This window comes from Hemitrygon akajei, unplaced genomic scaffold (genome assembly GCF_048418815.1).
Source record: "Hemitrygon akajei unplaced genomic scaffold, sHemAka1.3 Scf000139, whole genome shotgun sequence".
NCBI lineage: Eukaryota > Metazoa > Chordata > Chondrichthyes > Myliobatiformes > Dasyatidae > Hemitrygon > Hemitrygon akajei.
In genome coordinates this window covers 1,088,256-1,104,964 of record NW_027332025.1, presented here as the reverse complement: position 1 = coordinate 1,104,964, position 16,709 = coordinate 1,088,256, and the positions used below count along the sequence as shown (strand labels likewise).

The window sequence follows — 16,709 nt, the reverse complement described above, 5'->3', positions numbered from 1 at the left end:
AGACCAAAAATGTTTTTTTTGGAGGGAGGTGTTATGTACCCGTGACACATGACAGGGTACCCTTGTCACGTGACTGGGGTTGAAGTTATACTGGACTTGAGGTAATGGTCTTGTGATGGTGGAGTGATGTCATTTTCCCGCCAGTAGAGGTCATGTGACAGGTTTTTTTTACAGGGTATAAAAGGAAGACCCACCCTGTCAGGTGGGGCAGTTCGTGGCTAGATTTGCCAAGATGACTTCATGTCACTGCGTGATTTAATGTGATGACACAGTTTAGTTGAAAAATGAAGTTTTATCTAATGCCTAAAAGTTTAAAAGGTCATTGCCAGCGGTTTCTTTGCTGGTGGAGAGTGAAGATAAGAATTTGGAAGATAAAGATCGAGGAGAATCGATTTTCGACGGTGGAAAGTTCGACCTTGTGTGATCCTCATTCGGAAGGATTTCTTTGACTGTTCTCGTGTTAATCTCCGCTGGGATAGCAGGAGATTGAGAATAGTGTGGAAGGAAGGTCAGTGCCTTTAAGCCGTTATATTTCATAAAATTCTTCGTGGGAAAGTTCGACGCCGGGGATAGAAGGACAACGATGTGGAAGAGAATTTAAATCGCCTTAAAAAGTCTCTCCTTTTAAATGGACTGTGAGCTTTTGAACTTTCGGCATACCGCTTTAAAGAACTGTTTTTTTTTCAATACCGCTTTAAGAACTGTTTGAACTGCAATGCTATTAAGAACTGTGAATCTGCCGCACAGCAGCTGAATTCCGGTTAAACTAATGTTTGTTTACTTTTGGGGGGTTTGTTTTCAGTGTTTAATAAACGTGTTATTTGTTATAAAAACCCTTGCCTAACTCATATATATTTATTGTTGCCTGAATACGTAACAAATCTTATAGAATTTTTTGAAGATGTAACTAGTAGAGTGGATAGGGAGAGCCAGTAGATGTGGTATATTTAGATTTTCAAAAGGCTATTGACAAGGTCCCACACAGGAGATTAGTGTGTAAACTTAAAGCACATGGTATTGGGGGTATGGTATTGATGTGGATAGAGAATTGGTTGGCAGACAGGAAGCAAAGAATGGGAGTAAACGGGACCTTTTCAGAATGGCAGGCAGTGACTCGTAGGGTACCGCAAGGCTCAGTGCTGGGACATCAGTTGTTTACAATATATATTAATGATTTAGATGAGGAGATATATGACAGAAGAAAAACAAAGACAACTTGTTAATAAAAAACTACAATATAATACACTCCAGACATATCGTACAGAAAAAGTAATTATGAGAACTAAACAGAAATATTACAAATTAGGTGAAAGATCACATAAAATTCTGGCTTGGCAGTTGAAAACAGAACAGGCTTCTAAAACAATAAATGCAATTAGAACAAGTGTAAATAAGATTACTTATAAACCTTTAGAAATTAATGAAACTTTAAAAAAAATTTATACTGAACTATATCAATCAGAATCACAAAATAAGATTGCTGAGATAGATAAATTTTTATCACAAATAACCCTTCCAAAATTAAATTTGGAAGAACAGAAAGGATTAGATAGGCCCTTTATATTAAAAGAGGTTGAAGAAGCTTTAGGATCACTTCAGAGTAATAAATCCCCAGGAGAAGATGGTTTTCCTCCTGAATTTTATAAAAAATTTAAAGATTTATTAATTCCTCCTTTTATGGAATTAATATACCAAGTGGAAAGAATGCATAAACTCCCACAATCTTTTTTAACAGCGATCATAACTGTATTGCCAAAAAAAGATAGGGATCCTTTAAAACCAACATCATATAGGCCTACTTCTTTGTTGAATACAGAATATAAAATAATCGCAAAAATTTTATCTAATAGAATATCTAAATATTTACCAAAATTAATACATATGGATCAAACAGGTTTTATTAAAAACAGACAATCAATGGATAATATAACCCGGTTACTTAGTATAATTCATTTGGCACAAAAAAGAGAGGAAATGAGTGTGGCAGTTGCTTTGGATGCAGAAAAAGCATTTGATAGATTGGAATGGGATTTTTTATTTAAGGTATTGGAAAAATATGAGTTAGAAAAATCTTTTATACAATGGATTAAAACCTTAAATACTAATCCTCAAGCTAAAGTAGCTACAAATGGTCAGATTTCAACACCATTTTGCTTAACGAGGTCAACTAGACGAGGCTGCCCATTATCACCTGCTTTATTTGTATTGGCAATAGAACCATTAGCTGAATTAATTAGAACAGATTCAGACATTGGGAGCTTTAGAGTTAATCAAGAAGAATATAAGATTAATTTATTTGCTGATGATGTTTTGATTTATTTAACAAACCCATTGCAATCTTTGCAAAGATTATCTTTTAGATTGGAAGAATATGGGCAAGTATCAGGGTATAAAGTACATAAGAACATAAGAGATAGGAGCAGGAGTAGGCCAATCGGCCCCTCAAGCCTGCTCCGCCATTCAACAAGATCATGGCTGATCCAATCTTAACTCTAGTTTTCACCGAATCCCACAAGGCAACAGTGCCAACCAACAGGGCACCATGCCGCCCATTTTATTTTATTATTCATCCCACCCAAACCCATGTGATCACCCGGGGGAAAAAAAACGAGTTGCCAATTGAGGAGAAAAAATCTGGAAAATTCCTCTCCGACCCATCCAGGCTATCAAAAACTGGTCCAAGAGATCACATGGCTGATCTAAACCTAGCCTCATGTCCACTTACCTGCTCGCTCACCATATCCCCTAATGCCATTTTTATCCAGGAAAATGTCTATCTCCGTTTTGAATTTATTGAGTGTAGTAGCTTCCACAGCTCTCTGGGGCAGTAAATTCCACAGCCCCACTACCCTCTGAGTGAAGAAATTTCTCCGCATCTCAGTCCTGGAACGGCATCCCCTTATTTTAAGATTATGCCCCCTAGTCCTAGTTTCACCCATCAATGGGAACATTCTCCCCGCATCCACCCGATCAAGCCCCTTCACAATCTTATATGTTGCAATAAGATTGCCTCTCATTCTTCGGAACTCCAATGAGTAGAGTCCCAATCTACTTAACCTCTCATCATACATCAACCCACCCATCCCCGGAATTAACCTAGTGAACCTTCTCTGCACTGCCTCGAGAGCCAGTATGTCCTTTCTTAAATATGGACACCAGAACTGCACGCAGTACTCCAGGTGTCGTCTCACCAATACCCGGTACAACTGCAGTAAGACCTCCCTGTTCTTATACTCCATCCCCCTAGCAATAAAAGCCAGCATTCCATTGGCCTTCTTGACCACCTGCTGCACTTGCATACTAACTTTTTGTGTTTCCTGCACCAGGACCCCCAGATCCCTTTGCACAGAAGCACTTTCCAGTTTCTCTCCATTTAGATAATAACTTGCTCTATTATTTTTCCTGCCAAAGTGCAAGACCTCACACTTGTCAGTATTATATTTCATCTGCCAAATGTCTGCCCAATCACTCAGCCTATCTATGTCCCCCTGCAGGGTTTCAATGTCCTCCGCACTCATTACACTCCCTCCCATCTTTGTGTCATCAGCAAACTTCGATACGTTGCACTTAGTCCCTTTCTCCAAATCATTAATATAGATTGTAAAGAGTTGGGGTCCCAACACCGACCCCTGCGGAACACCACTAGTCACCAACTGCCAGTCTGAGAATAAACCATTTATCCCAACTCTCTGTTTTCTGTTAGAAAGTCAATCCTCCACCCATGCCAGAGTATTATCCCCAATCCCATGATTTTTTACTTTAAGTAATAATCTTTGGTGTGGCACCTTGTCAAATGCCTTTTGGAAGTCCAAATACACCACATCCACTGGTTCCCCTTTATCTACCCTATATGTTATGTCGTCAAAGAACTCCAACAAATTTGTCAAACATGACTTCCCTTTTGTAAAGCCATGCTGACTTTGTCCTATTAAGCTATGTTTATCCAAATGCCTTGTTACTGTTTCCTTAATTATCGATTCCAACATTTTGCCAACCACAGATGTTAGGCTAACTGGCCTATAATTCCCCGCCTTCTGACTATTGCCCTTTTTAAATAAAGGAGTTACATTAGCATTTTTCCAATCTGCCGGGCCACTGCCGAGTCCAGCGAGTTTTGAAAAATTATCACTAATGCATCCACAATCCCGACCGCCACTTCCCTTAAGACCCTAGGATGCAAGCCATCTGGTCCAGGGGATTTATCCACCTTCAGTCCCATTAATTTATCAAGTACCATTTCCTTGGTGATTTGAATCGTAGTTAGCTTCTCTCCCCCTCGAGCCCCCTGTTTATCGAGTGTTGGGATAATTTGAGTGTCCTCTACTGTAAAAACTGATACAAAATATTTGTTCAGCGTTTCCGCCATCTCCATGTCCCCTACCATTAATTTCCTGATCTCATCTTCTAGGGGACCAACATTTACTTTAGCCAGCATTTTTCTTTTTATGTAACTATAAAAACTCTTACTATCTGCTTTTATGTTTATCGCCAATTTACTTTCATAATCTATTTTCCCCTTCTTAATCAATCTTTTTGTTATTTGCTGCTGATCTTCAATCTTCCCACTAGATTTAGCTACCTTATATAACTTTCTTTTTAGTTGTATACTTTGCTTTATTTCTTTACTTAGCCATGGATAACTATTTTTTTCTTTTACACACTTTTTTCTTCAGTGGAATATATTTTTCTTGATAGTTGTAAAATAACTCCTTAAATATACACCACTGATCAAGTACCGATCTACCCTTTAATCTATTTTCCCAATCCATCTTAAGCAATTCCGCTCTCATACCATCATTATCTCCTTTATTTAAGCTCAGTACGCTTGTTTGAGATCCAACCCTCTCATCCTCTAATTGAATATGGAATTCGACCATGCTATGGTCACTCATTCCAAGAGGATCCTTTACTAGGACATTTTTTTATTAGTCCTGTCTCATTACACAGGACCAGATCTAAGACTGCTTGCCCCCTTGTTGGCTCAGTAACGTATTGTTCAAGGAACCCATCCCAAATACACTCAATAAACTCTTCTTCAAGGCTGCTGTGTCCCACTTGATTAGTCCAGTCAATATGAAAGATAAAATCCCCCATAATTATAGCTGTTCCCTTATTACAAGCCCCAACTATTTCCTGATTTATGCTCCGACCAACTGAGTTACAGCTGTTTGGAGGCCTATAGACTACTCCCACCACTGCTCTTTTCCCTTTACTATTTCTTATTTCTACCCAAATTGTTTCGTTATCCTGATCCTTTGAGCCAATATCATTTTGCTTTATTGCAGTGATTTCTTGCTTTATTAACATAGCCACCCCACCTCCTTTTCCTTCTTGCCTGTCTCTCCTAATTGTCGAATACCGTTGTATGTTTAATTCCCAGTCCTGGTCACCCTGCAGCCATGTTTCCGTAATTGCCACAATATCATAACCATACGTAATTATTTGTACCGTCAACTCATCAATTTTATTCCTAATACTACGTGCATTCAAATAAAGGACTTTCAAATATGTTTGACACTTATTTCCTACCTTTTCCTTTTGTACAACTTTACGCTTATCTCCGTACATTCTTTCCCCTCCTGACACACTCTGTCTTTTTATTCCTCCACTTTTACCTACATCTATTACCTTCTCCATTGTCTTTTTAATTATTTGCTCTATAGAATCCTCCCCCTCCCCCCCCCACTAGTTAGTTTAAAGACCTCTCTGCAGCCCTAGTTATATGATTCACCAGGACACTAATCCCAGCCCGGTTCAGGTGAAGCCCGTCCCTCCGGAACAGTTCTCTCCTGTCCCAGTACTGGTGCCAGTGTCCCAAGAAGCAAAACCCACTTCTCCCACACCAGTCTTTGAGCCACGCATTTAACTCCCTAATTTTATTTAACCTAGCCAAATTTGCTCGTGGCTCAGGTAATAATCCAGAGATTATTACCCCAGAGGTTCTGTTTTTTAATTTGACCCCTAGCTGCTCATATTCCTGTAACAGAACCTTCTTCCTTGTCCTATCTATGTCATTGGTACCGACATGTATTAAGACAACTGGATCCTCCCCCTCCCACTGCAAGTTTCTCTCCAGCCCAGAAGAGATGTCCTTAACCCTGGCACCAGGCAGGCAACATAGCCTTCGGGACTCTCGCTCTCGGTTGCAGAGAACCCTATCTATCCCCCTGACGATACTGTCCCCTATTACTACAACATTTCTATTGACTCCCCCCTCTGGAATGGCCCCCCACTCCATGGTGCTATGGGCAGGTTGCTCATCCTCCCCACAGTCCCCGCTCCTGCCCTCACAGGGAGTTAAAGCCTCAAATCTGTTGGACAAGAGCAAGGCCTGCATCTCTTCCAGCCCTACCTCGTGGATTCCCCTACTTGCCTCACTCATAACCACACCATCCTGTGCTTGACTGCAATCTACATTAGTTAATCTATTAGGTGTGGCTATCTCCTGGTACACAGAGTCCAGGTAACTCTCCCCCTCCCTGATGTGTCGCAGTGTCTGAAGCTCGGACTGCAGCTCATCAATATGAAGCTGGATTTCCTCGAGCAACAAACACTTGCTGCAAATGTAGTCGCCGTGTCCCTCAATGGGGTCTACCGGTTCCCACATCTCGCAGCAGTAACACATCACCTGCTCCATGCTATATAGTTAATTTAATGTACTAGTATTAGTTATGCAAGAACCCTTTGCCCCAATACAGCTAACTATCACACTATTTAACAATACTTTTAAAGTCATATGTGTAAAAGGAAGCAGGACTACTTACCAATACTTACCAAGCAACTAGCTGTGAGAGCTCTGCAGCTCCGGTCTTCCTCGCCTCGCCCGGTTCCGCCGAAGCCCGTTGAGCCAAAGCCCTTAGGCCTCCACTCTACTCCCGGCTCACTCCACTGCCCGCAATGACGCTGCCCACTGTATCTGGCTGTGTTCCTTTTAAATCTCCCGCACTTCACTGCCCGACGTCACACGCCTGCACAGTCCCGCCTCTCTCAACTCAGATGAAAACCGGTAAAATTCAAAATGGCTTCCGCCTCACTCTTGCTCCGATTCTCAGAAGTCCTTCTCCGAAAATCTGAAAGGAGTGAAATTTTACCCCTTACCAAAGGAAATTATAATCAATGTTGATTAGTAACTCAATTTCGATGGTCAATAAACGGGATAAAATATTTAGGTATTAGAGTTGATAATGATGTAAAAAATTTATATAAACAAAATTATTTGCCATTATTAAAAAAAAGAGGATCTTGATAAATGGATGATGTTACCAATAACATTAATAGGTACAGTTAATGCTGTAAAAATGAATATATTTCCTAGATTGCAATATTTATTTCAAACTTTACCAATACAATTACCTCAGAAGTTTTTTCAAGAACTGAATAAATATGTAAGGAAATTTCTTTGGAAAGGAAAGATGTCAAGAATATCATTGGAAAAATTGACATGTAAATTTGATTTAGGAGGGTTACAACTTCCAAATTTTAAGAATTATTATAAAGCAAATCAACTTAGATTTATTGCGTCTTTTTTTGATGAAGAAAAACCGGCATGGATTAGAATAGAATTAGATAAGATAGGAGAAAATATACCAGAAGATTATATATGTAAATGGGAATCTAAATGGATACGGGAAAAAAAGAATCTCCTATATTAAGACACTTGATTGATTTATGGAATAAGGTAACTATGGACGATGAGATAAAGAAATCTTTATTAGCAAAAAGAACTTTAATTCAAAATAGGCTTATTCCTTTTAGAATAGATAATAAACTTTTACATAATTGGTTCCAAAAGGGGATTAAATATATAGGTGATTGTTTTGAAGGAGGTACCGTAGATTCCGGATTTTAAGCCGCTACTTTTTTCCCACATTTTGAACAGCTTTGAACTTTGCGGCCAATAATCCGATGCGGCTAATGCAAGGTTTTTTTCATGCCGCCTCGTAAACATTTTGCCTCGTAACAGTAGACCAATAAAATTGATGAGTAGTTCACAGAGGTCCAATGAAATTGTACGATAAATCAAGCGCACTTTCACAATTAAATTATTGTAAATCAGTCATTTGTACTCACCCTCATCAACATGGAAAACACTCGAAGCATTGTGCTACCTACCCTCTTAGTTTAAACTATATTTGTTTTCTGTACTACATCGCGGGATGCTATGACGACACACCCGGTTTCGCGGCGTCTTGTGGGAAAATGCCGTTTGCGATGAAACGGAAAGGAGGGGGTCGAGCGGCGGAGCGGCTTTGGATCTGAGCGAAATCTGCTTTTAAATGCCGTTTGCGATGAAACGGAAAGGAGGGGGGGAGCGGCATTACGCGAGCGGCTTTGGATCCGAGCGAACTCTGCTTTTAAGTTAAAGGTATCAATAACTTTTCCTGGTAGGCTGCAGTATATATATTTTTTACCAGTCGTTAGGAGATATTGGAATGTTGTTCAGTAAAGAAGTATACGCAACGTATATTTAAAAGTAGCCGCGTACGGGCACGGTTCGAAAAAAAGCATTTGCAATATGTATTTGTTTTTGTTACCATATGGATTTAATTAAAAGTTAAAAAAATCCTCACGTGTAATATCTTTCTGTGTAAATATCTCATATTACAACGTGGGACACCTGCGGCCGAAAATCCGGTGCGGCCTAAAATCCGGTGCGGCCTAAAATCCGGTGCGGCCTTTACATTTAAAAAAATGATTTTATTTCTAAAATTAGTGCCAGCGGCTAAAAATCAGGTGCGCTCTGTAGTCCGGAATCTACGGTATATTGATGTTGTTTGATCAATTAAAAAATAGATATAAAATATCAAAAACACTCTGTTCTGTTATTTTCAATTAAAGGCTTATTTACGAGAAAAGCTGGGTCAAACAACGTTGATGCCAAAATCTAGTGAAATAGAAATATTAATTCGAAAAGGTAAAATTAAAAGATTTACATCTTGCATGTATAATTTGATTCAAAAACAGACAATTAAATCAGGAATTCATAAATCAAGACAAAATGGGAATTTGATTTGAATGTTAAAATTGATGGAAAAAACTGGTCACGATTATGTTCTGATAGTATAAGAAATACAATAAATGTTCGACTTAGATTAATACAATATAATTTTTTACATCAATTATATATAACACCACAGAAAATAAATAGGTTAAATTCAAATATGTCTGACCAATGTTTTCGATGTAATCAAGAAATTGGTATTTTTTTTACATTCTACTTGGTCTTGTTTTAAAATTCAACCATTTTGGATAAATCTAAGACTTTTATTGGAACAAATTACTGGAGTACAACTCCCACATAGTCCAGTATTATTTTTATTAGGAGACATTGAAGGGACAATACCGAAACTTAAATTGAATAAGTATCAGAAAAAATTTATAAAAATTGCATTGGCAGTAGCCAAAAAAGTTATCGCAGTTACTAGGAAATCTGATTTATATTTAACTATGGATTGTTGAACTAATGAAATACATAGTTGTATTCCACTTGAAAAAATTACATACAATCTAAGAAATGAATATGATAATATATTTTTGAAAATTTGGCTCCCATACCTACAAAATATAGGATTAAATACATAGGTCCTTTGAAGATAAAATTATAAAGTAATTGGGGAAAGTAAAAATAAATATTAAAATTATTTTGAACTCCATGGAGCATGTGGGGATCCTCCGATATCCAGGCAAACTTTCTCTTTTTTTTCTCTCTTTAGATAAGGTTTAAGGGGGGAGGGGGGAGGGTTAATATTATTTTTCTCACTATTTATCATCACATTTATTCTTTGTAATTTTCTGAAATTTAATAAATAAATAAATATTTTTTAAAAAGAAGCATTTGAAAAATTGAAAACTATGATATGTCAACAACCTGTGCTTAAGGCACCTGACTTTGAAAAACCTTTTTCATTAGCTGTAGATGCTAGTGATGAGGCTGCAGGAGCAGTATTAATGCAAAGTAATGAGGGTGATGAGGTTGATCATCCAGTAGCTTACTTTTCTAAGAAATTTAATAAGCATCAAAGAAACTATTTGACAATAGAGAAGGAATTGTTATCTCGTTTTTTGGTTGAAAGTTTGGTTGAAAGGTGGAGTTTTAATTAATGCCTAAAGTATAAAAGGTCGTCGACAGCAGTTTCTTTATAATACTGCCACTTAAAAATCAGTGGAGAGTGAAGATCGGAGTTCGGGAGCTAAAAGATCAAGAAAAGTCGACTTCGACGGTGAAACAGGTTCGACCTTGTTTGATCCTCATTCAGAAAGAATTCGTTGGCTGTCCCCATGTTAATCCCTGTGAAATATAGCAGAGAGGATTGGGCACAGTTTTGTAAAGGGAAGGTCAGTGCCTTTAAGCCGTTTCATTTTCATCTTCGTAGATTCTCCGGGAAAAGTATAGTTCGACTGGGTACCACAACAACACGACGTGAAAGAGAATTTAAATTGTCTAAAAAGTCTCTCCTTTAATGGACTGTAAGCATTTTGAACTTTTGCAGTACTACTTTGAAGAACTGTTTTTGCAACATCGTTTTAAGAACTGATTAAGCTTTATTGCTTTAAGAACTGTTTATGCTGCCGCACAGCAGCTGATTTCCGGTTACGTTAGCGGTTTGTCTACTTTTGGGAGTTTGTTTTTCAGTGTTTAATAAATGCTTTATTTGTTATATAAAAAATGATTTAGACAGGGGAATTAAATGCAGCATCTCCAAGTTTGCGGATAACACGAAGCTGGGCGACGGTGTTAGCTATGAGGAGGATGCTAAGAGGATGCAGGGTGACTTGGATAGGTTAGGTGAGTGGGCAAATTCATGGCAGATGCAATTTAATGTGGATAAATATGAGGTTATCCATTTTGGTTGCAAGAACAGGAAAACAGATTATTATCTGAACGGTGGCCGATTAGGAAAAGGGGAGGTGCAACGAGACCTGGGTGTCATTGTACACCAGTCATTGAAGGGAGGCATGCAGGTACAGCAGGCAGTGAAAAAGGTGAAAGGTATGCTGGCATTCATAGCAAAAGGATTTTACAGGAGCAGGGAGTTTCTACTGCAGTTGTACAAGGCCTTGATGAGACTTCACCTAGAGTATTATGTGCAGTTTTGGTCCCCTAATCTGAGGAAAGTCATTCTTGCCAGAGAGGGAGTACAAAGAAGGTTCACCAGATTGATTCCTGGGATGACAGGACTTTCATATGAAGAAAGACTGGATCGACTAGGCTTATACTCACTGGAATTTTGAAGATTGATGGGGGATCTTATTGAAACGATTACAACTCTAAAGGGATTGGACAGACTAGATGCAGGAAGGTTGTTTCCGATGTTGGAGAAGTCCAGAACGAGGGGTCACAGTTTAAGGTTAAAGGGGAAGACTTTTCAGACCGAGATGAGGAAAAACTTCTTCACACAGAGAGTGGAGAATCTCTGGAATTCTCTGCTACAGGAAACAGTTGAGGCCAGTTCATTGGCTATATTTGGATATGGCCCTTGTGGCTAAAGGGATTGGGGGTATGGAGAGAAAGCAGGTACAGGGTTCTGAGTTGGATGATCAGCCATGATCATACTAAATAGCGGTGCAGGCTCGAAGGGCCGAATGGCCTACTCCTGCACCTATTTTCTATGTTTCTATCCACTGTCAACCCTTTAAATAACATTTGCCAGTCTGTCTTAGCTAATTCACATCTCATATCTTCAAAGTTGCCCTTCTTTAAGTACAGAACATTTGGTTCTGAATTAACTATGTCACTCTCCATCTTAATGATGTATTCCACCATATTATGGACTCTCTTACACAAGGGGCCTCACATGACAAGATTGCTAATTAACCCTTCCTCATTGCTCAATACCCAGTCTGGAATGGCCTGCTCCCTAGTTGGTTCCTCGACATGTTGGTTCAGAAAACCATCCCGCACACATTCTAAGAAATCCTCTTCCTCTGCACCCTTACCAATTTGGTTCACCCAATCTATATGTAGATTGAAGTCACACATTACAACTGCTCCTTCTTTTTTGCACGCATTTCTAATTTCCTGTTTAATGCCATCCCCAACTTCACTACTACTGTTAGGTGGCCTGTACACAAATCCCACCAGCGTTTTATGCCCCTTAGTGTTACGCAGCTCTACCCATATCGATTCCACATCCTCGAGGCTAATGTCCTTCCTTTCTATTGCGTTAATCTCTTCTCTAACCAGCAACGCTACCCCACCCCCTTTTCTTTCCTGTCTTTCCCGCCTGAATATTGAATATCCCTGGATGTTGAGCTCCCATTCTTGGTCATTCTGGAGCCATGTCTCTGTGATCCCAACTATATCATATTCATTAATAACTATCTGCACATTCAATTCATCCACCTTATTACGAATGTTCCTTGCATTGACACACAAAGCCTTCAGGCTTGTTTTTACAACACTCTTAGCCCTTATACAATTATGTTGAAAAGTGGCCCTTTTTGATTTTTGCCCTGGATTTGACTGCCTGCCACTTTTACTTTTCACCTTACTACTTTTTGCTTCTACTCTCATTTTGCACCCCTCTGTCTCTCTGCACTTGTTCCCATCCCCCTGCCACATTAGTTTCAATCCTCCTGAACAACAGTAGCAAACGCTCCCCCTAGGATTAGGAGGAGGGACAGCCCTCAGTGATTCCTGTGTATGCACCCTGGAAGCCTCAAGAAATGATAATGATCATGAATCAGGCCCCAGATAGAAAAGAAAAACCAGCACAGTTTGCTCAGTGTGTCCACAGTACTACACAAAAGTTTAATGTGACTCTGCAAGATTTATTTGGTCTCTGCTGCATGATTCTCTCAGCTGATGAGGGGTGGAAATTGAAGGCAGAATTGAGATACCAAACCTATCAGCAGTCACAGGCGGGAAAACATGAGAATGAACAGATGGACCAAATCATTCAAGCTTTGGAAAGGGCTCTCCAGCAACCTGTAAACATCACTAAAGTACCTGAATGCAAACATAAGGCTGGGAAATCAGGACCAGACTATTGAGAGCGATTTGTGGCCTGCTACGGCACCTTTGCAGGAGACCAAGACTTTAATGATGGGAATCTGTTCCCCCAGTTCAATGCCCTACTGCTCCAATGCTTACCAACTAAGTTAGCCAACATGATTAAAACAAATAATATGGATTGGACTGACAATGACCGAAATCGAATGTGACGAGCTTTGACATATCATTAGGACCCAACTTTCGAATCTCGATCAACCCCGAAGGAAACTAATATTAAAGCTGAATATGCTCAGCGGGAAGAAGGACGCGAGCGGGCTATATCTGAGGAACAGAAATGGGAGAAAAAACCTAGCACGGGACAGGTAGGGACAACAACCCGTTTAGAAACTGACAAGACGATGCTTCCAACCATGAGTGCCAACCCTCAGGAAGAGCCCAATGTAATATTGCAAGTTGCTGGAAATCCAGTTCCGTTTATGATTGATATGAGGCAACCACAACCACTCTCGATCAGGAAATAGTATTGGAAAAGGGATTCCAGCTATCAGACATTATAATCACTCTGTCAGGGTTCGAAGGCACGGAACGTACGTATTCACGTACCCAGCCACTGCAGGTGGAATTCCAGGGGAGCCAGTGTGAGGTTTCATTTACAGTCACCACCAGACGGGGGGTGTAATCTAGCAGGGAGAGACTTGCTCTGTCTGTTGGAAGTCGAGATTCTTTGCACAGACAATGCTGTCACCCTTGACAGGTGAACAACCGGCAGCTTCCCCAGTTTCCGACCCCCAAGTGGAGGGCACTTAATTTAGATTCCACTCCTGCCAGCAGCCGACCCTCATGTGACTCTGTGCTTTGACCCTACGGGGTGCGCCACTGAGGAAAGCCAATATTATGCACCCCTCACCGGACAGAAATTCCCAGTCACGATGATTAGACAGGTTAAAGGAAGAGACGGTATTGCATTACTGGCCGAATTTCCAGATTTCCTTTGGCGACAGACAGAACTGGTAGTTCCCCATACCACCATTAGGGTTTGCACTGGGTTCAAGCCAAAGAGCCCAGGGTTCCTGGCCTACACCCTAACGAAACAAGCCTCCAGCACCGAGGGAGACTGGCAAGACTTGGCCGCGGGTCTAGTCTAATACGGGAAGGAGTCTGAGGTGAAAACGGGATATCTGGTAAGACAACCTTTTAATAGTGTCCAATCCCAAGATGCTGTATCCCATCTCTGTGTAATTTCAGGCCAAGAAATCTGTCGCACCAACTGTCCCCCTGTCTGGATCACCACAAAAGAAGGACAGACTCTCCCATCCATTCTGCAATATCCCCTCAATCCCGAGGCAACGTTTTATGAGGAAGGAAACTCCTTTGTGGATCCAGCAGGAAAACGATATCCTGACTATGCGATAGTGATGGACAGTGAAGTAATTGAGCAAGCCTCTTTTGAAGCAGCTGTCTCTGCCCAGAAGGCTGAGCTGTTTGCTCTGACTCGTGCCTGTATCCCTGCAACAGACTAAAGTGGGAACGTTTACACAGACTCCCGTTATGCATTTGGAATTGTACATGACTACAGGGCTCTCTGGGAACATGGGGATTCCTGACTTCCTCTGGCCACCCCATTAGTAATGTCACCTTTGGAAAGAACTTACACACCACTCTACAGCTACCTCGAGTTTTGTTCTTCTCAGGGGGACACCTCTGAGGAGGAGTGAAAACTGTGGTCCCAGATGGGGTGCCAGAAAGACCCCGACCTAGGTTTTTGGATCACCCCAGTGGGACAGGTTTGTGTTCCTACAGAGTTTTTACCAACATTGGTCGATTAGATACATAATTGTACACACCTGGGAAAGGAGGGAGTGGTTGGTAACCTGTACCCTGCACACTGGGTACGACTCCCTTGCCAGGTGGATCCTTTTCTGTGTCTACAAGTTGATTTTATTGAATTGCCTAGAGTACATTGCTATAGATACTGCTTATATATTATAGATGTGTTTAGTAGATGGGTTGAAGCTGTTCCAACTACCAATAATACTGTTATGACTGTTGTGAAGGTATTGTGTAACGGGGGTTTTTTTCTTTTTCTTTGTTACTGTGTATGTAATCAAAATGGCGTCTTTGTTTTGTTACAAGTAGGAATGCTGGCGCCTGTATTAATAGTAGGAATGCTAGGTTCTTTGTTATGATAAGTGCTGGAAGCTTGTTTGGGACTGTAAACTGATTGTTGGCGGGGCTTTTGGGGAGTCGGCGCGATGGAGTGAGAGAGAGGACGGGGTGCTGGAAGCTGGGCGACGGTACGGACCCCGAGCGGGGGTCCCCGGCCCAAGGTTTTCGGTGATGAGAGGAGACGGAGACAGAGGAGTGTGGAGCGACTGGTCGACCACCGTGGGGGTCCCAGGAGGCGGGTCGAGGAGTTCGGAGGGGATCGAATACCAGAAGACTTCAGTAACTGAGCTCCAACGTTTGTGCACGAAGTGGTTTGGACTTTGATAAGTTTGGCGCCTTTTCTTTTTTTTCTCTTATTCATATATACTGTATCGTTAGTAATCGCTTAGTTATAGTAATCTTTATAAATTGTACTCATTTAATCGCATAAGGTGTACTGTCTCTTTTTGGGCGAGGCGGGGACATCACACAGCATCCACACCAGCTGATTACCCAGTTTGGCGGGGCCGAAGGCTGCTCCCCCTAGACGAGAACGAGTTTGAGCGATGCCTGAGGTGACCCAGGGGTTACAATTATTACGGGAAATACTTCCCGGGTACAGCCTGGCAGAGATGCTGAGCTCTGACAATGACCCACACTTTGTGATGAAAGTAAACAAAGGCATACGTAACGAACTAGCTATCAAGCAACAATTCCACTGTGTACACCACCCACGGGCCGCTGGCACAGTGGAGAGAGCCAATGGCACTCTGAAGAGTAAATTGGCCAAACTAACAGTGGAGACTGGACTCGGTTGAAGGTCCTACCGTCACCCAGTTCCATATGAGGGTTACCCCACAGAGGAAAACAGGGTTGTCACCAGCTGAAATCATTTATGGATGGTCCATGAAGACACCCTGGGGACTAAGACCTTGTGTACCATTGCTCCCAGAAAGTCTACCAGCAAAATTGGATATTCATACCCGAGGGGAAGACATGGGGAAATATATATGCCAACTAACCAAGATTTTCCAAGCATACATTCACAGGTATGACAGGCTTACAAGGAAGAGAACTACTCTGCAGAGAGGGGTGACTATCCCACCATGGAACCTGGGATATTTTTTTCCTGACAAACAACTGGGATTGAGGGAACCTTGGTCCCAGTTGTTTGGACCATATTAGGTGTTGCCGACCACTCACATGGGTGTGAAACTGAAGGGGCAATCTCGGTGGATACATCATTAGGTGCCAAACATGTTACTGAAGGAACTGAGTAGAAGGTCTCTCTCGGACTAATGGGAATGTATTGGTTGTTAGTGGTGTTCATGTTTATGTCTTTGAGAGGGCTCACCCCAGCATCCGGGGGCCCCCATGTTAACACATTTCTGTCTTTCTGTCATACCTATGCCAAACAGGTAGAACTAGGGGCCTGCTGGGTTTGTGCTGAAATTCCACAGCATGGTAAAACTATGGTTCCAATTCAGTAATCCCGCTCAACCAGAGTGAGGAACTCTCAGCCTGGGCTTTCTCAAATAACATCCGGGGAAGTGAGATGAGGACCTGTGGTCCAGTCATAGATGACTGTGGCTGTCAGTGTTTTGAGGAA

The 16,709-nt window shown here is 41.1% G+C and overlaps 1 protein-coding gene across 6 annotated transcripts in view; it reads right to left on the bottom strand.

Annotated features, from left to right (window-relative positions):
- The window catches only part of LOC140723824 (uncharacterized), a 746,760-nt gene that overhangs the window by 19,876 nt on the left and 710,175 nt on the right, over nt 1-16,709 (bottom strand). For 5 of the 6 annotated variants that reach the window (XM_073038367.1, XM_073038364.1, XM_073038365.1 and 2 more), the window contains exon 4: nt 6,775-7,070. The exons of the other annotated variant lie outside the window; for it this stretch is intronic. The gene's annotated coding sequence lies outside the window, so the exon portion shown is untranslated. The remainder of the gene's footprint in view (nt 1-6,774; nt 7,071-16,709) is intronic. 6 annotated transcript variants of the gene reach the window in all.